Here is a 24,905-nt window from a genome sequence, read left to right as displayed (position 1 = left end):
AGCTGTGTAATTTTAGATACATTACCCAGCCTGAACCTTCGCAATTGATAGAAATAGATGAATCATCTGTCTTAGTTTATCGTATACCTCTGCTTTCATTAAAATGTCCATCCACCCAAAGTATTATAGAAGGTTGTACATTCTGCATTATAGCTATACCATGCTATTGTGCTCTCTCCACAGAAGAATTGGTTTACCCAGCACCGTTTGGTTCATGCGAAAATCAATATATACATGTTACACTACTTCATCCTGTCAATCTGACACTTCTTCGGCATTTCTTCGATGCCTCTGCTCTTTCCAGTATTGCAGGCAACACAACATTTACAAAAGCGATTTCAATAGACATACCTGATTTTCATATTTATTCACACAATTTCTCTAGCATGCTAGCACAAGATAAACAAGATCACCTTAGCCTGAAACGAATGGTACAGAGTGCTAAACAAGATAGAACAATATTTAAGACACTAGCAGAACCACTTCTTGATGGTCAAATTAATTTAACGCCCACTTGGCCAGACACAAACGATATTATTACCATAGTAAGTTCAGCATTCTCCATTATATCTATATTACTGGTGATATGGATGTTTTGCAAAGTTAGAACTATGTGTGCTGCCCTACTCTTAATAACTACAACAGTGCCTTTTAAAGCTATGCACCTGCCATCGTTTCACTACCAAGCAGCCACAACACCACAAACAGACTCATTTGTACTAACAAATCTCACAGACTATCACATATCTGTCATGCTTGGAATCATCTCTATCTTAATGATCACACTCATTATTATCTTAATTATCAAACAACGCCAGTCACACAAACATTGCATAATGGTAGAAATTGCTTCGTGTCCACTATGTATCACTATTCCTATAATGCCCTTGACCCTGTGTCCATCCTACTGGTTAATCAAACCTCCTAACTATATAGACAATCTACAAATCTCGGGATATTTATTTCCTACACTAGGTGTTAACTGGCCTAGATTTCTTATAACGAACAAGCTCAGAAACAAATCATTTGCACTCCTATCACAAATACGCATTTCCTTCTTCACAGCTAGGAAGCTACGTAATCTCTTCCAACAGCCATTTACAGCCGATATTTTACTTCTCCATCATGGGGTTTTTAAAGTTATTGACCCAGAGTCCTCGGTCAATACATATTAAACGGCTAGCTCCTCACTACCTAGAACAGTGTTGACATGTGACATAGGGCAATACTCATGTATGTATTTAGTTAGTATTGAAATGTATATAAATATAGTATGTATGTATGTATGTAATAAATATAGTATGTATGTATGTATGTAATTATGCATCTTTATGTTTAGATGTATACTAGTATGTTCTTTCATTATTAATAACTTATTTTGGCTTTTGAGGACAAAAGCTATATGCTGCACGGGGGTACTATCACAGTATCATTTACCACCCCAAGGCAGACCTGCACAAAACACGTAACGCTGACATTACAGTGCAGCAATAAACAGAGTAAGACTTATCAATTAACAACCGGCGGCTAATTACGCCAGCAACGTCAATCAGCAATGAATACAGTAAACAAATTAACAGGGATAAACTTAAAGACGGCAGCTAGGTACGCCAATCAACTATGCATTAATTAAACAAAATGAAGGGTTTATACTGATAGGCGACACACACACAAAACATTACCTAGACAGTATGTCGCCATTAGCAATATAACCTTTAATCAAGAAATAAGACGTTACGTAACCATATGAATCGAGCTATATTTAAGCAAGACGCATATGTGCTTCAGACACACACATCTGATTCCGCAATAAAGACGATATATGCTCGATTCATTCTCTCTTCATTTTATAACTAGGTAAGTCATTTTAACTATATATTTCGTCCAATGTTTATTTTTATGCAGTTATTATCTATGTCGATCTCACATTCATGTTTATATATTTCTATGCTGTAACACATACCTTAGAACATAACATGTGTTAATGGTTACACGCATTATGCGTTAGTTACACGCACGTATGAATGGTAACATGCCTTATATACACAGATGTTACTTGTTAATGGTTACACGCCTTATGCGTTAATTACACGCACGTGTAAATGGTAACATGCCTTATATACACAAAAGTTACTTATTATCTATTCATACTACTTATTATTACAATGAATAAGCATTTATTATTACATTTCATGGCAAATGTAATATTTCTATTTGTTAGTCAAAACGTATGTATTGCAATGTAGACTACACACATCTGATTCCGCAATAAAGACGATATACGCTCGATTCATTCTCTCTTCATTTTATAACTAGGCTGACTCCAGCTGCTCCCTACTACATCCCCCAGAGTAGTTATTACAAACAAAGGTAACCCGAAAAACAAGACGGTTACAATATATTAAAAGCTAATGCTAGACTGTTGTATTGCGTAATCTGTTACCGTGTTAGAACTCGGGCTGATTAACACGAACATATTTTAAGTAATAACGTGAGGTGCATGACATTTAACCCGAATCTCTTCATAATCAATCACGAGATTTGATTTATAAACCAATCAAATCATTTCCAATATATCATCGACGATAAACTGATGTTTTTCACACATCGGCGAAAATCAAAAACAGAAATCCCGAAGAGTTATTTCCCTTGTCTGAATACCACGCTATCATTTCCTGTGCACGAGGTAGACCATGCTGCTAATTCAGATAAGTATTACTAATTCAGGTAAGTCACTTATCATAATTCATATATTTTAAATATCCCCTTACCATTTCTAGAATAATAACAATGTCGTAATTATTTATATTGCAGTCCATTACACATTTATTTGTGTCACAATAGCTCACGAATATTCACGCAGGGATCCAAATTTCATACATCGATGTCCGCCCCGCAGTCCAACATAAATTATATACATACACTATGCCAGAATAGCATAACATCTACCCCCCCCCCCCACCCACACACACACAAATAACAAACAAAAAAATATTGCTTCAATCAATATTTGTGTATACATATCTATTATGCACTTATCAACACATAAATATATGTTCAGTTAACTAATTTACTAATAATTACTAAACTAAACAATCTAATTAAAATTAGCTCCACTATTGCATGTGGATCTAACACCAGCCAGTTGGAGCTCATGTCCACCAATCAAAACCTTACTTGCAGAATCCTCCCAGTGATTTAAAAATAATTTGAAAACATTCCGAATTATCCTGATGGTATACGATATGTTTCATGTGAATTACGAATGCCTTATTTAGACCAGTAGAACTGATTTTAATCGGATTGCTAACAACACTGCGTAGTCCCCAGTGTCCAGGTAACATTTCGTCTGTAAATAATAATTTAAATATTGACCAATCACACTTCGCCTTTTATAACGTTATTTGGGAGCATACAAATTCTAAAAATATCGGGTCAGTCTATTTTAGTGGCCGCAGTACAGCGAACCATACCAATACGTACGGGGTGGGTTATCAGTCTTCAATTTGACATTAAAAATTGTTTATTTATTTAAAAAAAAAAAAAGAAAAAAAAACCCACACAACTAAATCAGTCTTCAGTTTTACATTACAAATTATTTATTTTATAAAATAAAACATGTTTTAAGGCATTCGTAATTCACACGAAACATGTCGTATACCCTAAGGATAATTCGGAATGTTTTCAAATTATGTTTAAATCACTGGCAGGATTCTGCAAGTAAGGTTTTGATTGGTGGACATGAGCTCCAACTGGCTGGTGTTAGATCCACATGTAATAGTGGAGCTAATTTTAATTAGATTGTAAACGAAAGTACCATATAATACTAGTTTCTTATATCACTCTACACTACTGACAACATACAAAGTTTCATTTCATACATTATTTGCCCTAAGTCAATAGCATCTTGACAATGCATCTGCCACTACATTTTCACTTCATTAATGTGACAAATTTAAAGATTATATTATAATTGTAAAGACCACCTTAACAATCTTTGATTTTTTCTTCTCATTTTATGTACAAAGACAATAGGTTCCACTGGGTTACACAAATACACCTCAAAATGATTCAATGCTAATAAGAGTGACACAGTGTCTTTTTTCGACAGATGAGTATTTCTTTTGATGGGAAAGAGAGAAAGAAGGAAATGTTTTATTTAACGACGCACTCAACACATTTTATTTACGGTTATATGGCGTCAGACATATGGTTAAGGACCACACAGATTCTGAGAGGAATCCCGATGTCGCCACTACACAGGCTACTCTTTCTAATTGGCAACAACTGATCTTTTATTTGCACTTCCCACAGGCAGGATATCACAAACCATGGCCTTTGTTGAACAAATTATGGATCACTGGTCGTGTAAGTGGTTTACACCTACCCATTAAGCCTTGCTGAGCACTCACTCGGGTTTAAAAATCCCATGCCTCGACTGGGATCCGAACCCAGTACCTACCAGCCTGTAGACCGATGGCCTAACCACGACGCCACCGAGGCCGGTCTCTTTTGATGGGAGTTAAACATTTTGGAAAAATACGCTACTGGAAACACCATTATCATCATACTGGGAAAAAAATGAACCAGCCCCAATATCACTAGCATCAATAGTAAATCTGGTGCACAGAGAACAGGTTTACTTTTCAACATCAGTTTTACCTTATTGAAGGAATTTTGACATTCCTTAATCCAAATATATTTAGCATTTTGCTTGAGTAAATATGTTAATGTGTAGCGGAAATGGATTTTAATTATATGTGATGTAAGGGAAATAACTCTATGTGTATAACTATCTTATGTTATTTTATGTTATTGTTAGGTAATTAAAGCTGGTTAGAGTAATTAACTAATTGGAGTAATGTTAAGTTTATAAATGATAGTTATTAGTGGGGAAAGTAATTAGGTTGAGTTTTGTCTTGAATTATTCGTTTTTAATTATTGGTTTTAAATTATTGGTTTTAAATTAATTATAGTCTAGACACCATCTTTGAGGTTTGTATTAAGAGGTATATTAAGTTTAGCTTGGATTTAATTTTTAAAAATTAATCTACAGATCCCATACATGAATGTAGGCTAATACTAGTTAGTGAGAGGTATGAAATTTAGCGAACTACAACATTGTTTCATTCTTCAGTTGGTAGTGGGCATGTTGTAACCTGGTACTTGGGGCGGACAAAAGTTCGAATGGTTTTATATTTAGTTTTATTTCTGTTGTGACAAGTGACAAGTGCTGCACCATTTAAGCGGGGCGGTCGGCCCCGCTGTCGTGTTTTGCCGCCCCCTTTATTTATCTCCATCCCTCTTTATTTTCCCGCATCCACCTATATTTTACAGAACCCAGCTCCGCTATTTCATATTTGACACTTTTTTTCACACTGAAAAAAAATCGGTCAGTTGACATCAAAGTAAACAAGCCGCGGTGTGAAAAAACTTCAGTAGCTTAAGATAGTTACCATAACGTAATTTAATGCTATTTTAACAGCCTCGGTCAATCAGTTTTTGTGTTCACTAAATTTCGTCTCACTTAGAAACATATTCACAATTCTTGATATCGAAACACGTGTCAGTAAAGCGACAGAGGTGATTAAACGTTTATTTTCAGACGCAGCTGAACTGACACTAGGTCATGCACGAGCTGGCACAACTAACCGGTCTGTAAAAGTAAAAAGTAACAGAACTCTATGTGTAAAGTCGACTCGATGTAGAACGCTTCGCGGAAATACCATAAAGCTACAAATATATATAACTTGTACAAAACCACAGAAAACAAACTAAGATTGATTAATGCAAGTAAATTTTACAAAAAGATGTTTATCGAAAGTACATTCTGCTAAAAGTTTTAATATTGAAAAGCAAAGCGCAAACTAAGAACACCTGATCCAAAAGCTTTTTTACAAAATTCTTAAACAACAGGATTTTTATATCTTTTTTCAAAACTTAAACAAAAGTGAAACTGATCAAAATGAAACACAACTAACTGTAAATGATATAGACTCAGACAACGAAAATATTTTAAATAGAAAGATAGATGAAGAAGAAATAATAAGAGCTATACAACAGCTAAAAACCGGCAAGGCACCCGGAATCGATAATATAATTGACGAATATATCAAAACTACTATAGATATGATGCTTCCACTCTATACAATCCTGTTTAATTTAATATTAGACAACAGTGTCTTTCCAAAATGAATGATTAATTCACAACAATTTTAAATAACCGACTTAATAATTTTTTTTGAAGAAAACAGTATATTAAACGAAACCCAAACTGCTTTTTGACAGGGTTACTCCACAACAGATCATCTCTTTAATTTACATTCACTGATCGAAATTTTAAAGAAAAGAAAAAATAAATTATTCCGTATTTTTATTGATTTTCAAAAAGCTTTCGATTTAATATCTAGGAAATATTTATGGAAAAAATTAGTTGAAAATAATATAAAAGGAAAATTCTTTAAAATTATTTACCAACTGTATAAAGGACTACAATCTTGTATTTGCCCAAATAATGGAATCTCAAAACTATTTCCATGTGACATTGGGGTACGTCAAGGAGAACATTTGTCACCTGTCCTGTGTTCTCTCTTTTTAAATGATCTAGAAAACTATCTAAAAAGTAATCACTGTAATGGAGTATCCCTAGTTACAAATGACATAATACCTACTGTGAAATGGCAATGCACTTTGTATGTCTTTTATATGCTGATGATACTGCGCTTATTGCAACAAATGCCTCTGATCTACAACAATCTTTAAATGTGTTTTTCCAGTACTGTAACAAATGGAAACTAAAAATTAATGCAAATAAAACTAAATTAATATTTCTTAATGGCAACAGAAATGATTATAAAAAAGCTTATACCATAGGAAATCACAAACTAGAAAAAGTAAATGATTACAAATATCTAGGTCTAACTTTCACTAAACTACAAATTTAATATAACAAAAAAAAATTGTTAAAACAAGAGACAACAAAAGCAATATATTTTGTTCTATCAAAATCCAAAGACAACAACTTATCAATAGAATGTAAACTGAAATTATTTGACTCATTGGTACTTCCGATTGTTTTATATGGGTGTGAAATCTGGGGTTACGAAAATATAGACATTATTGAAGCCATCCACATAAATGTTTTGAGACATATCTTATCTGTGAAAAAATTTATCCCACTTTTCATGCTATATGGAGAACTAAGAAGAAAACCTCTTAAGTTTATTATCCAACAAAGAATTATAAGTTTCTGGGCCCGGATTGTCTCTGGCAAACAAACAAAAATATCGTTCTTATTGTATCAGCTAATGTTAAACGACTCTTCTTTACATAGCTATGGATGAGACATGTAGAAGATATATTCAATAACTTAGGTATGACAAATATTTGGTTGTCCCTTAGATTTACCTCAGTACGTTCTCTTCTTGATCATGTTAAATTAAGGCAAAATGACCAGTATTTACAACAATGGAATAGTGACAAATCCTCATCATCAAGAGGCAAAACGTACTCCATATTTAAAGAAAATCTTTGTTTAGAGAAATACTTTACTTTATTACCACAGCAATCCTGGACAACTTATTAAAATTGAGAACATCCAATCACTATCTGCCAATCTAAACAGGACACTGGAACAACATTCCAGTAGAATATAGAACATGTATATTTTGTAATAATGATATTGGTGACGAATTTCACTATTTATTCATGTGTACGTTTTTTTGCAAACTCTCGTAAATCATTGTTAAAACCATATTACTATATTAAACCTAACATGCTTAAATTTAAACAATTAACGACAAACAATAAAATGAGTAAATTAATAAGAGAAATTATGGACAAATGCCATAAACCCTAAAGAACAACAGAAAAGTATTTTGGATAATTATGTTCGAGTCACATGTATTATTTATTTATTATTAGAATTAATAACTCATTTATATTGTGTATATAGTGTTCACATACGTGTCTTTAATATACTATATAATATCACACAGGTACTACTTGCATTACTTGTATATTATCACTATTTTGTCAAAATAATACGAGTATGTAATTAGCAAATTACCATATTATCTCCTGTAAACCCCTTCTTGTCACTATTATATTGTGTAACGGCCTAAGTCGTAAGAAAGATTCTGTTTCTGTTTCTGTGTGATATTTTGTTCTTAATTGCAGATGTAGTTGGTCGTAACTGATGATTTTTAATTAGTAATTTGTTTATTCAGCATTTTTTTTATAATAATTTTTTTTATAAAATATTAGAAACTTTTAATTTTGGGGGTATCACTGCTTATAAAAATAACGGAAGTGGTAGTCTTCATCATTAAAAGTATTTTTCTTGGATACCTAATTATATATGCACCGCCTTTAATAAAACGAAACTATATTTTATCACCTGGCGATAACAGTGCGATCGATTCATTCGATGAAGAAATAAAAAGAACATAGACATGATATCCCAATTCAGGGGATCACCTTTACAAAGTCGACCAATACCCAACGATAGGCCTACACGTAGCCCAAGTACTTGGGCTAGCCTTTACGGTAACCATGTTTCCCATCCCCTTTTTTCCTGTTTCTCTTCTGGTTTCTTTTTTAGGGGGTGGGGGTCGAGGGGGCCTTCCGCCCTCCTTTAATTTTTACCCAGCGAGAATATTATGTAGGCCTACATTTCCTTCTGCTCTTTTTCCATTTCCCTCAACTTCAAAATATGGTCATAAATTTGATTTTCAGATTATTTTCTAAAAGACAATCCACTGCATCCTTTCTGTAACTTGTGCTAATTGGATCAAGTTCAGTGTCATTCTGCTCACTGGTGTTATCATCAGATAAGTGTTTGATTCTATGTTCAATATTATTGTCAACATCTACTGGACTGTATTTATCATATTCATCCAATACAGTTGAAGTTAGAGAACATTGATTTATTAATCATCAGCTATTGGATGTCAAACATTTGGTAATATTGACCTATAGTCTTACAAAGGAAACCTGCTACATTTTCTATTAGTAGCAACGGCTGTTGTATATGCACCATCCCACAGACAGGATAGCACATACCACGGCCTTTGATATGCCAGTCGTTGTGCACTGGATGGAACGAGAAATAGTCCAATGGCTCCATCGACGGGGATCAATTCCAGACCTACCGCGCATCAGGTGGGCGCTTTACCACTGGACTATGTCTCGCTCATCTAATACAGATACTGTTTTTCCGTTTCCACTGTTCTTAGTCTTGGTCTTCTATTTTGGATTCCAAAATGTACCTCAAAGAGTAGGCCTACTTCAGGCTCTTGTAAAATTAAAATATACATCTGTAAGGAAAGAAAGCCTACTCCTTCTATACAAATGATGTGAAGTGAGTAAAGTGAACAGATATAATGATTTAATAATTATCACACGCAGGCACGCACACACACACACACATCAATAATAATAATAATAAAATTGGTTGAGGGAGAATTGATCTACTATACCTCTCTAGGCCAGCTTATGCAATGACATCATGACGTATAATAAAGGTATATAAATGAAACGTTTCTGTTACCGTACAGCAATGTGTGTGCAGACGACAGTAAATTTGTTTGCAAACGATATATATAGGAGTAGAAATAGTGGTGTTGATTGTAGTCCACAGAACAGGTTGACCTAACTGAGTGGTAGACCCATGCAACACGATACGATCCTAATTTGAAGTTTGATCTAACTTATGAATATTGTATTTAACTTCTGGACAATTATCACACGCACGCACGCACATACACGCACAGCAATAATAATAATAATAATAATAATAATAATAATAAAATTGGTTGATGGAGAATTGATCTACTATACCTCCGCATGTTAATCTCTAGTTCAGCTCATGCAATGACATCATGACGTATAATAAAGGTATATAAATGAGACGTTTCTGTTACCTTACCGCAATGTGTGTGCAGCCGACAGTAAATTTGTTTGCAAACAATATATATGTATATTGTAGGAAATGTATTTAGATTATATACTGACACACAAGGAAAACGCAAAACAAATATTTTTCAATATTTTGTTGTGATTAATGAAAAGTATATTTATTGGCCTTAAGATAACAATTTATGAGAGGAAGATTACCATTCTGGAGAGCAAACTGTAGTCTCGCAGCACGATGTCGCGGTGTCATGTTGTTACCGTTGTACGGGCGTCTGCATCTGGGTCCAGCCGTTCCAGTCCAGTCGACGGATGACCGTCATCGGATGGATAGGCCTTCTATGACTTCCTATCGTGTTGCTTTGCTGTCATCGTCGCAGTTCTGAACCGGACACGGAGGTGGTGTCGTCGAATCTGACGATCTTGGCGTGGGGTCGTAATGGGACGTTGACCAGGTCGAGGTCGATCACGGACACTCCCAGTCTGTTCGATGACGTTCTGCAAGTCATCCAATAGTTGATGGGTGGACTCTGAAGGTCCTAGCAACTTGGCTTTGCGAAGTCCCCTATTGAACCATGCCCAACGCTCGCTCCCTTTGTTCTTCTCTGAGTCGTGGCATTCTTAATGTGACGAGGAATATGACACCGTTACGTGACTTTTATGTGTCCACATACTGGCATTTCAGGTGCATTGCATGCAGCATGATTGAGCATGTAGTGAACGCATTTCACACCATTTTGTGTGATTCTGCTATTGTATTTGTAACGGGAACAAATCCAGGATTAAAACCCAGACAAAAGTACCAATCAATGGCTTCCTCTCATAAATTGTTATTTTAAGTCCAATAAATATATTTTTCATTAATCACAACAAAATATTGAAAAATGTTTGTTTTGCGTTTTCATTGTGTGTCATACTATATACATAATTATAAATTAGAAATAGGAGTAGAAAAGTGGTGTTGATTGTAGTCCACAGACCAGGTAGGCCTAACCGAGTGGTAGACCCATGCAACCCGATAGGATCCTAATTTGAAGTTTGGTCTAACTTATGAATATTGTATTTAACTTCTGGAAAAGTTGTTGAACTTTATGTTATGTATAATCATGTACGTTATAAAAGTACTGATGGTATCGCTAACGATCTCGACCTATGTTCTCAGGTACAAAATACAAAATAGTAAACCAAACACGATCGACAACACACGAGTTGTAATATAAACGGTCTCTCACGGGGACGAGTATTGTATTCTATTTATTACAATGCGCTACATTATTAATTTGAGTCGCCAAATATATTTGTTGTCTCTCACTAAACAGGACACTGAACGTAAACAATACAGCGGAGTGATTCAGAGCGCATAACCCTTCTTTGCCTATGCACTCTTTTTATACTATTAAAGTATTTATGCTTTCGCAATGTCATAGAGTCCCTCCATCCCAAAAATAAAAATAATTAAAACAAATAACACACACTAGTAGTAAACAGCTGTAAATTGTAAAGCATGTGTATACTAAAAAGCAAACAAATACACAGGAATTGAAATAATTAGTTTTGAATTTGAATGACGTCAGTATTCCAATGACGTCACTTTGCATCTCCTTACAATAACTATAAATTGGGTACATGACGTTTCCGTTTTAAGAATGCTGGAAAAATTTCAGTGCAAAATTGCTATTGATTTGTGGGTTTTTTAACAACACACCTGAATGTTTTTGAAGAAAATCTTGTGATTAAAACATTGTACCTTTTACTAAATATAGCTTTCAAGTGAAATTACGGTAAGATATGCTACATTTATTATGTACAAAGCCAAAACAAGGGTGCGAAAAGCGATCGGAGGTCATGACCTCTCAAAAAGCATATCTCACATTGTGGGATATGAAAAATCTCTCACGGGTATCTCCGTCACCGCAGTGTAATAAATATATATGTTTGCTTCAAATGATCTTCATGTAAAGAAGATATGATGTTCTAAATTCTTCGAAACAAACAACGCAAACAGCATGTCAACTTTTACTTCCGCGTTTTCATGTGGCGTCAAACTTTGAGCCGCGTTTACTCGAGTTCTAACGTCATGCTAAGTTGTAGGTTTTCGCGTGTGACGGCTCAAATATACAAACTTGGGTTGATCTAAAAAGATGTTTCATTCTTAGTGCCGTGACCAGGATAGTCGATTTGATTATTATTTTTGTTATAGATGATTTGTTAACAAACTGTAGTTAGTTTAGTTTGTTTTAATAATTGTGGTATATATTTTAAGTGTATTATAGTGTAGGTGTTAATTTTGTTAGATGTCAGATTTGTTTTAGTTTGGAAGTAAATGTTTTAATTATTATTATTGATGCAATTTAGGATTGTTAATTTGTAAATACAACTAGAGGAATTTTATAATGGCTTATAGACTTGATGAGCCAGAGGTTCAAAACCCGTTAGTTGAAATACATTTTCAGGAGGCAGATATAAAACCATCAGCTGAGGGAATAGCAAAGCAGGTTCATGTTGGTAGTATTGATGGAATGGGAAAGTTCTTATATCAGTTTAAAGTCTTGGCAAGTCCGGGTAGTGTATATGAATCTGTTTCATAGAAACATCTCATGGTAACGAAGCAATGTATTCCACCGGTGCTGATAACATAGAAAGCATGTATCCCAATCCGGTAGGTTATGAAAGAAATTCCTATTCCCAAAATTCTTGTCCGTTATATCCAAGAGATCAGAAGTTTGGAAGATCGTACAGGTATAACGATAGTGACCAAAATGATACGTTAGGAAGTTCCTCACTGGAATGATTGTGGAGAGAGGGAGATGGCTTAACAATTGTGTATGAGTTTACGTGGTTCTGCTCAAAAACTGTTAGGTGACTTAGTAGAGATCAACTAAATAGTTATGGGGAACTCAAAAATATACTGTCACAAAGGTTTATTCCAAAGGAGAGAGAGGTAGCTTATTTTTGCGAGTTCAGAAGGCACTATAGGCAAATAGGGGAAAGTGCATCATATTTCGGGTTTGCATTAAGAAGACTTACTGGTCTAGTCTTTCCTAGCATATCGCACATAGGTAGGGAATTGTATACGATAGATCAGTTCATTCAAGGTATGGGTTCATTGCAAATTAGGAAACATGTACAGTTCCATCAGCCACAGACACTTGAGTCAGCTATATCACTAGCAGTGGAATTTGAAGCATTCGAAAGCACCAATGAAACCTTTAACCTTCGAAAAAATCTTTCAAGCCAAAACCTTTGGTGTTCATACAGTTAACTCTGATGGGCATGGCAAAATAGATTCTGATCATAGTGATAGCTCTTCAAATGTCACAGTTTTGATTGAAACTATGAAACCTTGTATTCATCAAATTTCAAGGCAGTTGAAGTCATCGAATGTAAATCAGCATGTTCAATGTTTCCATTGCCATGGATATGGACACATGTCATATGATTGTCCTAAGACAAAGGGTGATAGGAGTAGAAGTAGTTCTCCTAGTTCAAATAGACGAGTTGAGTGTTACGATTGTCATGAATATGGTCACTTGTCGATTGATTGTCCAAAGAAAGGTAGAGACAGGAGTAGGTCTCCTAAAAGGGGTTGTGATAAAATGGGTTTGATGGGAAGTCAGCAGCAGGAAAACTAGAGAGGGTTGAGTTTAAGACCGAAAACCCAACCCAAGTGAAAGATAGGGAACAGGAGAACAGGTCAAAATGTAACACAGATTATATTACACAGTCATGTTTGTTTGCCCCAACACTACTGGAGAATATGTCTATTTTAATGTTAGTGGACACAGGTTCTTCAGTGTACAACAACCTGGGAGAAAATAGGTCATCTCTTCGACATCATTACAAACTGAGCAAAATGACAAGTTGAAGGATTTCGTAATTGAAAATCAGGATGTTTTTGTTGGTTCAGACGGAAACTTGGGGAGAACTGATTTAGTTGAACACACTATAAAATACAGAGAGTTGAAGACCAATTAAACTTCCTCCTCGCAAATTACCACAAAGACAAAAGACAGTGGCTAAGGATGAAATTGAGAACATGTTACGGGATGACATAATAGAACCCAGTGATAGTCCTCGGGCTGCTCCGATAATATTAGTCACAAAACGGGATGGGTCTGTTAGATTTTGTGTTGATTATAGAAAACTGAACGCAGTTACCCAAAAGGATGTGTGTAGCGTTCCTGGTTTTCTGTCGATCTATCATTTCATATTTCCTTGGTTATTATTTTTATTTGGTTCTTCTTGTTATTCTTCTTATTATTAATACGTCCACCTGTGGTAATAATATTAATTATATTAATCTCTAATATTAACCTTACTAATAAGGGAATGCCAGGAACGTTACGTTGTGCATGTTATAAAGTATGGTATGAGACCAGTCTAATTTATATTGTGGTGGAAAATTACTCGGGGGTTGTCGGTAGGTTACGGGCTTCGTTATTATCTGGCCAATCAGGTTTAAGGGTTATGAAAGTCCGTGCAGATCGGGCCGAGGCATTATCCTTTACTTGGTTTTTGGGTTTCAAACAAGTAAGTCTTGTTTTGTTTTGTAGGATGTTTTTTTTTTTTATTGAATTTGTGCTTGCTTCCAAATCATTAGAACGTATTTAAATATTATTATGGGTGGGGAAGAGATTAATTAATTAAATGGTTGTATTTGGCTAAAGGAAATTCCTTTCCCAACGATGACGCTAGCACATTTTGAGTGGGTTGGGAGAGTATCCGTCTAGGGCAGCGTGTCAAGGAATCTGCTTTCCGAATTAGCAAAACGGAGCTAACGAAAAGGATGACGTTAGACTATAATACGAAGTAGGATTCGGGGTTTGACTTGTTGAAAAAAACGCTTTCCGAATTAGCAAAACGGAGCTAACGAAAACTGTGCTGTTAAGACTATAATAGGGAGTTGTTTTTCAGTGTTTTGAGAAGAGCTAGCGGATATCTCCATCTCATTTAGTATTGGTGAACGTTGTGATGGGGAGGTGTTAATTAAAAGGCAACTTAGATTTATTTGTAAATAACTATTAAAATTTAAATGTCAACTGTCTTCGTATTGCGAAATGTTGAGGACTGTTTTCTGTGTTGACCCCCTTGAATAAATATATAATCAGTTCCATTGTTATGTAGTGTTTCTGATACTAGTATTTAGACGTGGTATGTCAATGCCGCCTATTTAGTGTTAATTACATGAAGTCTACAACTGAAAGGGGTAGCTGGACCCAGGTAAAATTTCAAGTGGCATGATTTCGTTTCATACTTGAGTGCGAAATTCATTACATTTGGTGCATCGACTGGGAATTCGAAAATTAGAAACCGAAAAGTTAGAATCCGAAAATTTAGAATTCGAAAATTTAGAAACCGAGAATTTAGGAATCGAAAATTAGGCAAGTCAGAGTAAAATTGATTAACAATTCCATTGTTGGTTTTTATTTAAGTAAAAATGAATATTGATTCGGACTAATAATTGTTTTGGATGCAGACATTTTTTTTTTTTTGTGGAAAATTTAATTAGTAAATATGGCAGGCAGACTTGATATACCAGGTCTTGACAATGCTCGTTTGCAGATAGAAAGGGAAATTAATTCTACTTTGGAGAGAATAAATCACTGTAGACGCAGGTTAGTGCGCTCAGTAGTGGGCGATGTTTTAGATAATGTTGATTTGGAAGCAGGCACAAGTCCATCTAATGTACGAGAAACCGTTCCCGAATCATTGTCTGTACATGTATCCCAACCTTCCCTGTTCTGTTCGGTAGTCCCGTTTCTGTGCCACGACGCCCCTTTGGATATAGGTCAGTTAACATTCCTGATTCTACTTCTTGCGTTTTGCCGTCTGCTGGGCGTAGTGAAAAAAAAGAAGTCAAAACCTGTCGTTATGCCCGACACTTATTATGGTAAGACTAGCTAAGGATTGGTTAGCTCAATTTAAACTGAGTAGGGAATTTAACGGGTGGACTGAAAAAGAGTCATGTCAGTTTTTGGCTCGTCAGCATACTAAAACAAATCAAGAAAGGCAGAAAGTTCATTATGATCGAAAGATTAGTGGACAAGAATTTGAAATAGGTGCTAAGGTTTGGTTATTCCAAATAGAAAGAAAGGGTTATCTCCAAAAATCCAGAAATTCTGGACTGGTCCTTTTCAAGTACTAAACCGATTATCGGCAGTGAATTATGTCATTTCGAGGCCTGGAAGTAGAATTAAACAAGTGGTACATTTTGATAGGTTAAAGCCCTATTTTGAAAGTGAGATAGAGGACATAGACGATGAGTTCAATATTCCGGTACCGGAGGAAACTGTTACACCTGATATTGTTAATGAACCTAACGGTTCAGAAATTCAATTTGTTTCGGACGATATTGTAGATCAAATATTTTATGGAGCCGTAGCACCAAGGGCCACTGAGTTAAATTACTCCATTAGGGAATCTGACAGAAAAAGAAAATGTAAATGTCCAGAGTGGATGAGGTCTGGGGAATATGATTTGACCTAACTGTGAATTGTGTATATATTTCTTATTCTATTTGTGAGATAGATAATGCACCATACAATGTGTGTGTAAATTGTTTATTTTATAAATAAAGTGATGCACCTGGAACTATTTTCATTACATTTATGGTGCTATAAACTGAACTTATGCCTGGTAATCGGGTTGTGACTTTACAAATTGTTATCGTGGAAATGCTTTTCTGAGATTGGATACGTGCTTCTCTGGATACCGGATACTTTGTGCCATGAACTGTTGACACCTAAATGTCGTTCCTGGAAGCGGGTGTCATGTATTGATGTGCTTCTGGTCTACATGGACTGTGTTCCTTCTGTTGTAATATTAGTCGTGAAGTGTCAAGCTGTAATTATAAACTGTGTTCCTGCACTTGTGAGATTTGCTTGTGGAAATTCATGACACAAGTCATGAGTGACTGTGTTTTCATCTTCACGAACTATTGTGCAATTTATATGGACTGTGGTTAGGGAAATATGACTAAATTGGTCATGAACTATTGTGCAATTTATATGGACTGTGGTTGGGAAAATATCACTAAATTAGTCATGAACTATTGTGTAATTCATATGGACTGATTAGGAAAATATATGACCAGTTTATGGTCATGAATTGTTATTTATGTTGGTTATAAGAACTGTGGTTACAGAAAGGAATGACTGTTGCATAGTCATGTTCTTGAATTATATATTGGTAAATGAATTGTAGAATTTAGAAATTGAGCCATATATGTAGTTGAGAATAGTTTATGATGTATTTTATTTTGTTATATTTCATGTTACATGAAGCGTAGAGAATGTTAGTGAAATGTTATTACAAATTTCTTTTCTTCCCTTTGTAGGAAGAACAAGACTGAAAAGAAAACAAAATGGCTCAAGTTTCGGGGAATGTTGCTATTATGGGGCATTCATTTATATCTAGGCTGGCTAGTTTCGCACGGACGTCATCGGGGGAGGGGGGCAGAAATATTGGGTCGCAAGGGGTTACTGTGCGATACTATGGACGTGGTGGGGGCAATATAGATAGTTTAGAGGAATTAGTGGGGCGAATGAAACGTCAGGGGTTTAAACCCGAGTTGGTAATCTTTCAGGTGGGTGGCAATGATTTGGGTAGGGTGGGGTATAGTCCGGGGGATTTCTTGGAAAAGTTAGAGAAGGTGATAGTGGATTTAGAAGATTGGGGGGTGAGGAAATTTGTGGTTTTAAGGATCTTTCCTCGGCTGCAGTTCAGGCATGTGACTCTGGCTGAATACTCGGCCAGACGAGCATGTTTGAATTTGGAGTTAGCAAAAAGGTATCCGGGGGCTGGGTGACGTATGTCAATAGAAAAAACTTTAGGCTAGGAAATTGTTGTCAGGAGGGGTCCATCTGGGGATAAAAGGCATGAATAAATATTACTATGAATTGAAGTGGGTGGTTGTTAAAGAATTCAGAATGTTGTAATGTGGAAAAAGGGAAAAAAATTGTAAGTTGAAATGCTACTCTGCTGCTGGATGCCGCGTGTGATAGACTGTTGGTACTTTAACAGTAGATTTGGATTTTGTTTTTATTCATTAATTTATAAATTTCTGCCTGTGTTGATATTGATCCACGAAGTAAATGTTAAATTGAGGTGCTACTCTATTGTTGAATACAGCGTGTGATAGACTGTTTGTGTTTTAACTGTAGAGTAGGATTTCTATTGTGAAATTAATTAGGTTTTTTTATATTTATTATTTATTCGGGGAGCACGTTGCGCAATTTAGATATTCTAAACTCTAATGTACAGTTAAGGGGGTATTAGGTACGTGTGAATATATAGTAAGGAACTTGAGCTATTGTCATTATGGATATTACATTGGAATTTTGGAAGAGGTTATTTTTGAATGGTAATTGGAACAAGTCAATTTATGTTTCTTAAGGTAGGTTATTATAAATTATATAATGTAAGGAACGGTTTCTCATTATTTTAAAATGTATATATTTTTTGTTTGAGCCCCAAATCAAGTCAATGTATTGTTATTTTTGGTTTTTGTTAACATGTCTTTATATGTTTCTATGTACGGTTATATTATTTTTAAGGGGGTTTGATTTAGGGAAGGTTATTATATATAATTAATAGTTAAGTTCTAATTATTGGAAGCTAGCATTTGTTAGGAAATATGAAGCCCTTTTAATTAACACCTCCCCATCACAACAACGTTCAATACTAAATGAGATGGAGATATCCGCTAGCTCTTCTCAAAACACAGAAAAACAACTCCCTATTATAGTCTAACGGCACCCTTTTCGTTAGCTCCATTTTGCTAATTCGGAAAGCGTTTTCTTCAACAAGTCAAACCTCGAATCCTACTTCGTATTATAGTCTAACGGCACCCTTTTCGTTAGCTCCGTTTTGCTAATTCGGAAAGCAGATTCCTTGACACGCTGCCCTAGACGGATACACTCCCAACCCACTCAAGGAAAGGAATTTCCTTTAGCCAAATACAACCATTTAATTAATTAATCTCTTCCCCACCCATAATAATATTTAAATACGTTTTAATGATTTGGAAGCAAGCACAAATTCAATCAAAAAAAAAAAAAAACCATCCTACAAAACAAAACAAGACTTACTTGTTTGAAACCCAAAAAAGTAAAGGCCGGATAATAACGAAGTCCGTAACCTACCGACAACCCCCGAGTAATTTTCCACCACAATATAAATTAGACTGGTCTCATACCATACTTTATAACATGCACAACGTAACGTTCCTGGCATTCCCTTATTAGTAAGGTTAATATTAGAGATTAATATAATTAATATTATTACCACAGGTGGACGTATTAATAATAAGAAGAATAACAAGAAGAACCAAATAAAAATAATAACCAAGGAAATATGAAATGATAGATCGACAGAAAACCAGGAACGCTACATATTCCCCCTCTACATCTTAAGCTAGCAGATATCTCCATCTCATTTAGTATTGGTGAACGTTGTTGTGATGGGGAGGTGTTAATTAAAAGGGAACTTATATTTGTTTGTAAATAACTATTAAAATTTAAATGTCAACTGTCTTCGTATTGCGAAATGTTGAGGACTGTTTTCTGTGTTGACCCCCTTGAATAAATATATAATCAGTTCCATTGTTATGTAGTCTGTCTGATACTAGTATTTAGACGTGGTATGTCAAGGCCGCCTATTTAGTGTTTATTACATTGAAGTCTACAACCGAAAGGGGTAGCTGGACCCAGGTAAAATTTCAAGTGGCATGATTTCGTTTCATACTTGAGTGCGAAATTCATTACATGTGTATCCATTGCCTCGGATAGATTCCTGTCTTGAAGCATTATCATGGGTAAAGTGGTTTAACACATTAGATTTAGCATCAGGGTATTGGCAGTGTCCCATGGCTGAGAAGGATAAAAAGAAAACAGTTTTTGTTACCCAGAATGGTCTATATCAGTTTAAAGTCTTACCATTTGGTGTATCCAATTCACACACACGTTTCGAAAGACTTAAGGACCTTGTATTGCGTGAGTTACAGTGGGAACGCTGTCTGTGTTACCTCGATGATGTCATAGTGTTTGGCTCAGATTTTGACAACACACTGGAAAATCTTGGAATGGTTTTTGCCAGATTTAGAAATGCAAATTTAAAGTTAAAGCCAAAAAAGTGTTTCCTGTTCAAAACCGAAGTTCATTTTTTAGGTCATGTAGTCTCTGGGGAAGGAATTAAGTGTGACCCAGTAAAAGTGCAAACTGCTAGGGATTGGCCTATTCCATCTTCTGTCTCTGAAGTTAAAGAGACATTCCTGAGTTTGCTGCATTGTAAGATATTTCCGTAAAATAAAATATTTGTACGATTAAACTTACATATTAAATATATGTTCTTGTTTAGAATATCTGTCTGTATATTCAATGTGCTTTGTGGTCGTCTTAATATGTGTAAGAAGCCCAAACTAGGTTTTGTCTTCAAATAATTTCGTACGTACGAAAAAATATATGGGGAAATAGAATGAAATGTAACCTAGTAAAAATATTAGAACAATCAGAAACACGTTTAATATACAGCCAGTAATATTTTATGCAGACAAATATATTTGATATGTAATTACAATCGTTAAAAAGTATCTGTTAGTCGATAACATCTTAAACATTGCAGCAAACTCAGGAATGTCCCTTTAAGAGTGTTCTTGGTTTAGGAAGATACAACGGGAAGTTCATTCCTAATTTGTCCAGTGTCAGTGGACCACTTACTGATCTTACGTGTAAATCAAAGAAGTTTGTTTGGAGTTCTGAGTGTCAGGCAGCTTTTGAAAAACTTAAACATTTATTGATAACAGCACCGATTTTGTCGTTTCCTGAAATGGATGGGTATTTTGTTTTAAACACAGATGCATTGGTGCTGTCCTGTCTCAGGTTCAAAATGGAGAAGACCATGTCATTGCTTATGCCAGTACAACTCTTAGCAAGACTCAAACACGTTATTGCACATCCTAGTCCTTGTCATAATGCTTTAACAGTTGCGGACAAGCTTGTGAATGAATTCATTTGTCGTTTTGTCGTTCCTTGTCTAATTCATACAGATCAGGGTGCTGAATTTTATTCCCATTTATTTAAGCATCTTTGTGAAAAACTTGACAGAAAAAAACGAGAACATGTCCATATCGACCACAGTCAGATGGCTTAGTCGACCAATTTAACAAAAATTTAAAACAAATGTTATCTGTTTTTGTTAATGAAAAACGTGATGATTGGGATGATCATATTCCATATGTTTTGATGGCATATCTAGCGTCGGTTCCAGATCTTCTTATGTTTGGACATGAAATAACGTTTCCAATTGACTTGATTGTTGGAAATCCACAGGTTCAGTATATGGCATGGTTGGAGAATAGTTTGAGAAACTCTTTCAAGTTTGCAAAAGAACACTTAGGTGAAAGTGCCCTCAGGCAAAAGTTAAATTATGACCATGGGTTAAAACCACGAAATATAGTTTTGTTTGGCGTTGGTATACTCCTACGGTAAATCAGAGTCTTGGGATGGGTTGGACAGGTCTCTATAAAGTGTTGGGTATATTGAGTGATGTCACTGCTCAGATTCAGAAAACACCGAGAAACAAACCAATCGTGGTTCATATTGATCATTTAAAATTGTATGAGGGGTTGGAGATTCTTGAAAGTTGGGCTGTCCAGAATCGTGATGATTTGGAAGAGGAGGTGTTAGATTCTAGGAGTCCGGGAGTAGATATAGATGATTATTTGGCTGAGCATGAATTAGATGTTGAGTTAACTGATTCACATGCTTTTGAAAATAGATCTCGTTGTGGTCGTAGGATACGTATGCCTTCTAGATATTCACCTTGAATATAATGTAGAATTTAGTATAAAGAAAGTTTGATTTGTAAAGATATTTAAAGGGGGTGGTAAAATAATTCAATGTAAGAAGTAATTAAGAATATTAAAATATGATTATTATTAGGTTTTTATATTTAAAAAAAAAAAAAAAAATTAAATAGAAATATATGTGTGATAAGAGAATGAAGGAGATGGTCATTCTTGAAGAGAGGTGTAGGGTAGTTTGTCTACCTTCCTTAAGATACATTATCATTAGAAGCATGTGATTTGCATTGACCTTGAGCTGTGGTTTAAGGGTTGGGATGTATCAAAACAGGGAAATAAGCTGGAGTTTCACACTGATCGGCCCAGGGCAAGGTTATCATATTTTCTTTTCATTTTCTAAACCCATAATGGTTTTATTTTTTTATTTTTTTATTTTTAAGGGGTGGATATGTTATATATATATATATGTATCAGTTTGCTGTTTAAGAACAAACTCTTCATCTTTGAAATTTAGACGTAAATTGTCATAATTAACTTGTAATGAACAATCATTTTCGGGCTGATCTGAATCAAATCCCTGTTTGGGCATTTCCGTATCACAATTAACTACTTTTGTGATTACAATCAGTCTGATTTTCAAGACCATGCCCAATCACAGTGTTTCCTAAATCAGTTATATCCCAAACGTTTTTGCCTATCTCATTCTCAGTATCATTTTTTCCTCTTCAACTCTTTACTTTGAGACCGAGTTGCTACACAAGCAGGCAAAATATTTTCAATTGTTTCAGCCAATTTTTCGGTTTCTACATCAACTTCAGGAGTACTGGTCATCATAGGTACATGGATAACCCTTTATTTGGCTATATCATTTCCTAACAACAACATTTGATTAACTGCAGCTACTACAATGCTACCTTTAACCAGGTCACAATCCAAATCAATATTATGTAACGGGACAGAGATAATATCATCAACATTGTGCAAAGTAATATACTTTCCCAAAAAGGATTTTTCTTTATCTAACAATTCTTTTTCAAGTAAAATTGTTTGTTCAGCGCCCGTATCCCGCAATATCACAATAAACTGCTCAGTTTGACTGTCAGGTGAAGTAATAACACAACCTGAAGTTAGAAATGGTTCAAACATTGGATTACCAATCTTAAATTCACTCAGTTTACTTCCAATTTGTGAATCGATTTGCAAGGCAAACCTAACTGAGAAAGTTGGTTGGTTTCAGTCCATTACCACTTCCAAGATTATATTTCAAATTTTGACAGTCACTTAATATGACCCATCCTTTTACAATAATAACATGATTCACAATATCCGAAGACAAACATCTCTTGAATGCTTCTATGAGAATCAACTGTTCTAATTTCTCACATTTTTCTTTTACCAACTCTGAATTACACCAGATCTTAAACAATCTTTCTTTTTGCTTGGCAAATTCTATATAAAACTGCCCGCCATGAATCCTAAGACTTCGAAAATGTTCCCTATATACCTCGGGTATTTTTTCATAAGCCCTCAAAAGAGCAGCCTTGACAACATTATATGAAGAAGATTCATCTAGAGAAAGTGAAGCATACGCTATCTGTGCTTTACCCTTCAAAGCAGACTGCAATAATAAACTCCAACACTTTTTGGGCCATTCAGCCCCAACAGCTACTTTTTCAAAACAATCAAAATATTCATCCACCTGATTTTCATTAAAAATGGGAATCATCCGAATATACTTCTCCGGATTAAATCTACACTTCTGACGATTACCATCATCTAATTCCTTAACTTTAATACCCCTATCAAGTTGTCGCTGAGCTGCTTCCCATTCTCTCTGTTTTTCTCTATCTAACCTATCTAATTGTCTTCGTTCCCCTTCGAATATTAACTGCTCTCTCTTGAGCTCAAGTTTAAGCTTTAACATAGCTAAACTATCAGCACTACCAGGTTCAACTGTATCGGAACTAACTTCATCTCTTTCACCTATCTGGTCTTCACTTTCTGTCATATTTTTCAAATAATCTATAATAACTGATTTTATTTCAGCTTTCCTCAAACCAAAATCTAATTCTAATCCTACTGTGCTACAATAACATTATTTATCTCAGTTTCATCTAAACTAGACTTAAATCTAGTAACTACCTGCTCTACTGACCATATACTATCTATGTGACAATGAATGTGAGAATATCAATAAGTGTGCTTGTAAATTACTACGATTGTACAACTAACAATCAGTCATAAAAAACTAAATGACTACTACCCATTGATCTATCATCGATCAATCCATCAATAATCGATGCATCAATGGATTAATCCAATCTATCCAATCCAAACAGATTAGTGTATCAATATTCGAATATCCCGGACGAGCCCCTATTTGTTACATTCCCGTTCAACTTACACTGTGGTTGTGGCATAACTTCATACCCAGAACACAGAATTAACATGCCATGAACAATAAAGCACACAGCACACACTAATGATAATTCCCACAAACAAACAACAAGTGATAAATATAGATATTCTTTAATAAAAAAAATATATCACTTATATAAACTTCCCATATGGGATTGCAATTGAGTTAAATGACATTTATGTGTGTATCAATATTTACCAATGACTGTCCAAAAAATAACGAATCCTTGAATCAGGATACGATGACGTCAATATTCATGGCACTGGCACAGTTGTCCTTTCATCCCTGTTGCTGTTGATCACTTGGGTTGCCTCCGACCTGTCACCGTATGCTGAACCACATTCGTGTCCTGTTTATATACCATCTCAGTGCATGACATTTAACCTCTAATCTCTCCATAATCAATCACGAGATTGATTTATAAACCAATCAAACCATTTCCAACACAGAAATCCCAAAGAGTTATTTCCCTTGTCTGAATATACCACGTTGTCGTTTCCTGTGCACGAGGTAGACAATGCTGCTAATTCAGGTAAATATTACCAAGTCAGGTAAGTCAGTTGTTATAATTCGTACATTTTAAACATCCCTTTTCCATTTCTAGAATAATAACAATGTCAAAATTAGTTATATTACAGTCCATTACACATGTTTGTGTGTCACAATATTTCACGAATATTCACGCAGGGATCCAAATTTCACACATCGATGTTCGCTACGCAGTCCAACATAAATTGTATACATACACTATGCCAGAATAACATAACAATCTGA

General features: G+C 35.1%; 1 protein-coding gene across 4 annotated transcripts in view; it reads right to left on the bottom strand.

Annotated features, from left to right (window-relative positions):
• Window positions 1-24,431, bottom strand: part of LOC121386167 — a 31,914-nt gene extending 7,483 nt beyond the window's left edge. The window contains exons 1-2 of one of the 4 annotated variants that reach the window (XR_005959592.1): window positions 9,480-9,557; window positions 6,672-6,778 (exon numbers count right to left, since the gene is read on the bottom strand). The gene's annotated coding sequence lies outside the window, so the exon portion shown is untranslated. Of the gene's footprint in view, window positions 1-6,671; window positions 6,779-9,479; window positions 9,577-9,840; window positions 9,864-24,329 lie in introns of those variants that run through there. The other 3 variants (XM_041516966.1, XM_041516967.1, XM_041516965.1) reach the window with 3 other exon arrangements.
• Window positions 24,432-24,905: the final 474 nt, after the last annotated feature.

Source organism: Gigantopelta aegis, chromosome 12, assembly GCF_016097555.1.
Source record: "Gigantopelta aegis isolate Gae_Host chromosome 12, Gae_host_genome, whole genome shotgun sequence".
Lineage (NCBI taxonomy): Eukaryota > Metazoa > Mollusca > Gastropoda > Neomphalida > Peltospiridae > Gigantopelta > Gigantopelta aegis.
Note: the sequence above shows the minus strand (reverse complement) of the source record. Positions and strands in the feature narration are given on the sequence as shown.